The sequence below is a fragment of the Heteronotia binoei genome, chromosome 7 (genome assembly GCF_032191835.1).
Source record: "Heteronotia binoei isolate CCM8104 ecotype False Entrance Well chromosome 7, APGP_CSIRO_Hbin_v1, whole genome shotgun sequence".
Classification (NCBI taxonomy): Eukaryota; Metazoa; Chordata; class Lepidosauria; order Squamata; family Gekkonidae; genus Heteronotia; species Heteronotia binoei.
In genome coordinates this window covers 132,710,449-132,716,625 of record NC_083229.1, presented here as the reverse complement: position 1 = coordinate 132,716,625, position 6,177 = coordinate 132,710,449, and the positions used below count along the sequence as shown (strand labels likewise).

Here is a 6,177-nt window from a genome sequence, read left to right as displayed (position 1 = left end):
AGAGGTTGTCCTTGAAAGGGCAGCTGATGTGAGAGCCCTCTCCATCCCCACCCACCTCACAGGGTGTCTGTTGTGGGGGAGGAAGGTAAAGGAGATTGTGAGCCGCTCTGAGACTCTTTGGAGTGGAGGGCGGGATATAAATCCAATATCTTCTAATGTTCTTGTTTCCAGCCACTTCAAAACTCTGGTTTCAAATGCTGATCAGGAGGAGAATTAGTGTTAGCATTAACTATGATTAGTATTAGCTATGGTACGTTATGCACTGAACAAATGCATTACATATACATTACAGGTTGGACATTCATTACATTTATTGTGTCAAGGGATTAGGGGAGGGATGGTGGCTCAGTGGTAGAGCATCTGCTTGCGAAGCAGAAGGTCCCAGGTTCAATCCTTGGAATCTCCAAAAAAGGGTCCAGGCAAATAGGTGTGAAAAACCTCAGCTTGAGACCCTGGAGAGCCGCTGCCAGTCTGAGAAGACAAGACTGACTTTGATGGACCAAGGGTCTGATTCAGTATAAGGCAGCTTCATATGTTCATATGCATGAGTTGGATTGGGCAGATGTGGTGAAAGAGTAGGTTTTCCATTGGAGGTGGAGCTTTTGATGTCTAAGGAGCAGCCAGTGGCGATGAGGGCGGCAGTACCCAGCCCATGCAAGAGGGGGAAATAAAAGTTTGGTAAGTGGACGGGTGGGAAGGAGAGCAGGAGAAGGTTGCCAGCTGGAGGGAAAGAGGAAATAGGGTGGAGAAGTTGATACAGAGAAAGATGGGCACCCTTCAGGAAGTCTTTGTAGGTTTGTCTCTATGCCCTGGCAACAATCACACCTCAACTGGATCATAGTTTTCCTGGGGAAAGGGTGCCAGGGGTATGGAAGAGCAGAAAACTGAAGATGGGGAGAAGATAAAGGAAGGCTTGTGTCAGGATATGTCTTGCAATGAGATGTTTTATTGTTTGACATTTCTGGCCTGAGAGGCTGTGAGAGGTTTTATTGTCTTACGCTGAAGTTCAGCCTCTAACTTTGAAACCTTGAGGTCTGCTTAAATTGAAGATAGTCCCAGAGCTGACATACAATTCATCAATTCTCTGCTTTTCCTTTTCAGGCAGAGCGAATTTGAGTTTCTTTTCCAGACTGTCTCTTTCAAAGCTGTAGGTGTCACTCTAGGTCTGCACTGCAGCATGAACAGTTCCCTCTTTCTCCACGAAGCTCATGTTGAGATTGGAAGCTTATTCTGGAATGATCAAATGAAGGATGCCCAGAAATAGAACATTCTGACTGCCTCAAGAAAATATTATTTATTTTTGTTTTGATGGCTGTGGTTAAAATATTTAACAAGCGTCTTAATTCCTGAAGATATACCAAATTTCCCAATATTGTTCACATTTTTACATCAGATGATTATTGTGTCAAAACAATTTTATTGATAACATATGGTAACAATATCCATTTAAATCCTCTTTCTCTATCACATATGTTATTTTCTAATCCCCCCTCCCTCCATTATTTGACTCCCGCCGAAGTTATATACTTAAAATTAACTATTAAAGGTACCCTTAACTGTAAAAACTTAAAATCATATTCTACCTTTTACTAATACTTAATCATTATTATTAGAAAATTGTCCAATGTCTTTTTACATTCCATTCTTTTTCTACATAACATCTAAACTTCTTCCACTCCTTTCTATATACTTCCAAATCATAGTCTCCTAAAATTCTTGTTAGTTTGTCCATCTCACTCCATGATAAAACTTTAACAATCCAATCCCATTTTTCTGGTATTTTTTCCTGCTTCCATAACTGCGCATACAATGTTCTAGCCGCTGAAAGCAAGTACCAGATCAAAGTTCTGTCTACTTTTGGAAATTTTTCCATTTTTATTCCCCACAGAAAAGTCTCTGCTACTTTCTTCAACTCATATCCCAAGATCTTAGATATTTCTTGTTGTATCATCTGCCAAAACTTTTTCGCCCTTTCACACGTCCACCACATGTGATAGAAAGAACCTTCGTGTTTTTTACATTTCCAACATCTATCTGACATCTTTTTGCTCATCTTTGCCAATTTTTAGGAGTCATATACCACCTATACATCATCTTAAAACAATTCTCTTTAATACCCTGACATGTTGATATTTTCATAGAGTTCTTCCAAAGATATTCCCATGTGTCCATCTGTATTTCCTTATTTACTTTAATTGCCCATTTAATCATTTGAGATTTTACTACCTCATCTTCTGTAGACCATTTCAGCAATAACTTATATATTTTCGAAATTAATTTTTCATTATCTCCAAGCAGAACCTTTTCCATTTCTGTTTGTTCACGTCTAATTCCTTCAGTTTTAATATCGTTCTCCATCAGACTTTTTATTTGTTGCATTTGAAACCAATCATATTTGTTATTCAGCTCTTCAGCAGATTTCAGTTCTATTTTGCCACTTTGTATTTTTAATAACTGATTATATGACAACCCTCTCTCTTCATCGGTTTCAGCCGTTATTTTTATTACTTCCGCTGGCACTATCCATAGTGGCTTTCTTTCATCGCCATATTTCTTGTCCTTTATCCATGTTTTTAACAAATTATTTCTAATATAATGGTGAGAAAAAAGACCATCCATCTTTTTCTTCCCATAATACATATAAGCATGCCAGCCGAATTTATTTCCATGAGCTTCCAGCATCAAAAGTTTTTTTATTTAACAACATCACCCAATCCTTTATCCATACTAAACAAACTGCATCATGATATAGTTTTAGATCTGAAAGCTGAAATCCGCCTCTTTCTTTAGCATCTGTTAAAATTTTCATCTTGATTCTTGTTTTTTTCCCAGCCCATACAAATTCTGAAATCTTCCTTTGCCATTTATTAAATTGTTTACTATCCTTCACAAATGGAATAGTTTGAAACAAATACATTATTCTTGGCAAAATATTCATCTTAATTGCAGCTATCCTGCCCAACAATGACAAATTAAGTTTATTCAATTTCACCATGTCTTCATCCATCTTATGCCATAACTTTTCATAGTTGTTTTTAAACAAATCAATATTCTTCATTGTTATCTCCAAGCCCAAATACTTAACTTTAGAGGTAATTGCACATCCTGTCAATCTCTGCAAGTCCTTATGTTTCTTTGGTTGCATATTTTTGCATAAAAATTTCGATTTTTCTTTATTAATATAAAGTCCTGCCAGTTCTCCATATTCTTTTATCTTAGCCAGCAACAAAGGTATTACTTGTATAGGATTTTCAGTTATAAACACAATGTCATCAGCAAATGGTCTATATTTGTAAGAAAATCCTCTAATTTTCAACCCTTCTACTTCTTTATCCTCTTGAATTTGCTTTAACAAAATTTCAAGAGTCATTATAAACAACAATGGTGAGAGCAGACATCCTTGTCTTGTACCTTTACAAACCATCATGTCATTCATAAGGTCAGCATTTATACACAACTTTGCACATTGTTCCATATATATTTCTTTTATCATTTTTATGAAATGTTCTCCAAGTTTTATCTTTTCCATTACTGCAAACATAAAGTCCCAATTCAAATTATCAAAGGCTTTCTCAGCATCCACAAAGAATAATGCCACCTCCTTTTCTGGATGTTTTTCATAGTATTCTACAATATTTACAACTATTCTTATATTGTCTCTTATTTGCCTTTTAGGTAGAAATCCTGCTTGATCTTCCTTTATAAAATTAATCAAATATTGTTTAAGTCGTTCTGCCAAGATTCTAGTATATATCTTATAATCATTATTTAATAATGAAATTGGTCTATAATTCTTTACATTCGTGACCTCTCTATCTTCTTTAGGAATCAACGAAATTACAGCTTCTTTCCAGGTGTTCGGAATTTTCCCTTTTATTCTTAAGAACATAAGAACATAAGAGAAGCCATGTTGGATCAGGCCAACGGCCCATCAAGTCCAACACTCTGTGTCACACAGTGGCAAAAAATGTTATATACACACATACACTGTGGCTAATAGCCACTGATGGACCTGTGCTCCATATTTTTATCTAAACCCCTCTTGAAGGTGGCTATACTTGTGGCCGCCACCACCTCCTGTGGCAGTGAATTCCACATGTTAATCACCCTTTGGGTGAAGAAGTACTTCCTTTTATCCGTTTTAACCTGTCTGCTCAGCAATTTCATCGAATGCCCACGAGTTCTTGTATTGTGAGAAAGGGAGAAAAGTACTTCTTTCTCTACTTTCTCCATTCCATGCATTATCTTGTAAACCTCTATCATGTCACCCCGCAGTCGACGTTTCTCCAAGCTAAAGAGTCCCAAGCGTTTCAACCTTTCTTCATAGGGAAAGTGCTCCAGCCCTTTAATCATTCTAGTTGCCCTTCTCTGCACCTTCTCTAAAGCTATAATATCCTTTTTGAGGTGCGGCGACCAGAACTGCACACAGTACTCCAAATGAGACCGCACCATCGATTTATACAGGGGCATTATGATACTGGCTGATTTGTTTTCAATTCCCTTCCTAATAATTCCCAGCATGGCATTGGCCTTTTTTATTGCAAACGCACACTGTCTTGACACTTTCAGTGAGTTATCTATCATGACCCCAAGATCTCTCTCTTGATCAGTCTCTGCCAGTTCACACCCCATCAACTTGTATTTGTAGCTGGGATTCTTAGCCCCTATGTGCATTACTTTGCACTTGGCCACATTGAACCGCATCTGCCACGTTGACGCCCACTCACCCAGCCTCAACAGATCCCTTTGGAGTTCCTCACAATCCTCTCTGGTTCTCACCACCCTGAACAATTTAGTGTCATCCGCAAACTTGGCCACTTCACTGCTCACTCCCAACTCTAAATCATTTATGAACAAGTTAAAGAGCATGGGACCCAGTACCGAGCCCTGTGGCACCCCACTGCTTACTGTCCTCCACTGCGAAGACTGCCCATTTATACTCACTCTCTGCTTCCTATTACTCAGCCAGTTTTTGATCCACAAGAGGACCTGTCCTTTTACTCCATGATTCTCAAGCTTTCTAAGGAGCCTTTGATGAGGAACTTTATCAAAAGCTTTCTGGAAGTCAAGGTAAACAACATCTATCGGGTCTCCTTTGTCCACATGTTTGTTCACCCCCTCAAAGAAATGCAACAGGTTAGTGAGGCAAGATCTTCCCTTGCAGAACCCATGCTGAGTCTTCCTCAATAACCCGTGTTCATCAATGTGCCTACTCATTCTGTCCTTGATAATGGTTTCTACCAACTTTCCCGGTATTGAAGTCAGACTGACTGGCCTGTAATTTCCCGGATCTCCTCTGGAACCTTTTTTAAAGATGGGGGTGACATTTGCTACCTTCCAGTCCTCAGGAATGGAGGCAGATTTCAATGAAAGATTACAGATTTTTGTTAGAAGATCCACAAGTTCAACTTTGAGTTCCTTCAGAACTCTCGGATGTATGCCATCCGGACCCGGTGACTTATTAGTTTTCAATTTGTCTATCAGTTGTAGGACCTCCTCATTTGTCACCTCAATCTGACTCAGGTCTTTCAACACCCCTTCCAAAATTAGTGGTTCTGGGGCGGGCAAAAAGTTCTCGTCTTCTACAGTGAAGACGGAGGCAAAAAATTCATTTAGCTTCTCAGCCATTTCCCTATCCTCCTTCAGTAATCCTTTTACCCCATGGTCATCCAAGGGCCCCACTGCCTCCCTGGCTGGTTTCCTACTTCTAATATATTTGAAGAAATTTTTATTGTTGGTCTTTATGTTTTTTGCAATATGCTCCTCATAGTCCCTTTTTGCCTGCCTGATCACAGTCTTGCATTTGATTTGCCACAGCCTGTGTTCCCTTTTACTAATCTCACTTGGACTGGTTTTCCACCGCTTAAAGGAGTCCTTCTTACCTTTTACAGCTTCCATTACTTTGTTTGTTAATCATGCAGGCCTTTTCTTATGCCTGTTTGTGCCTTTCCTAACTTGTGGTATGTATTTTATCTGAGCTTCTAGGATTATAGTTTTAAATAGCGTCCAAGCTTCCCCAAGGGTTTTGACCGTATGTACCTTTCCTTTCAGTTTCTTCCTCACATGCCTCCTCATCTCAGTGTATTTACCCCTTTTAAGGTTAAACGTGGTTGTGGTGGTCTTTTTGGACAACTCCCTATTTATACAAACGGTGAAATCAATAACATTATGGTCACT

At 38.9% G+C, this 6,177-nt stretch overlaps 1 non-coding gene across 1 annotated transcript; it reads left to right on the top strand.

The window, feature by feature from the left end:
• The first annotated feature begins 335 nt into the window (after positions 1-335).
• On the top strand, positions 336-406 carry TRNAR-GCG (transfer RNA arginine (anticodon GCG)). Its single transcript has one exon. It is a non-coding gene; the product is annotated as a tRNA-Arg (tRNA).
• Positions 407-6,177: the final 5,771 nt, after the last annotated feature.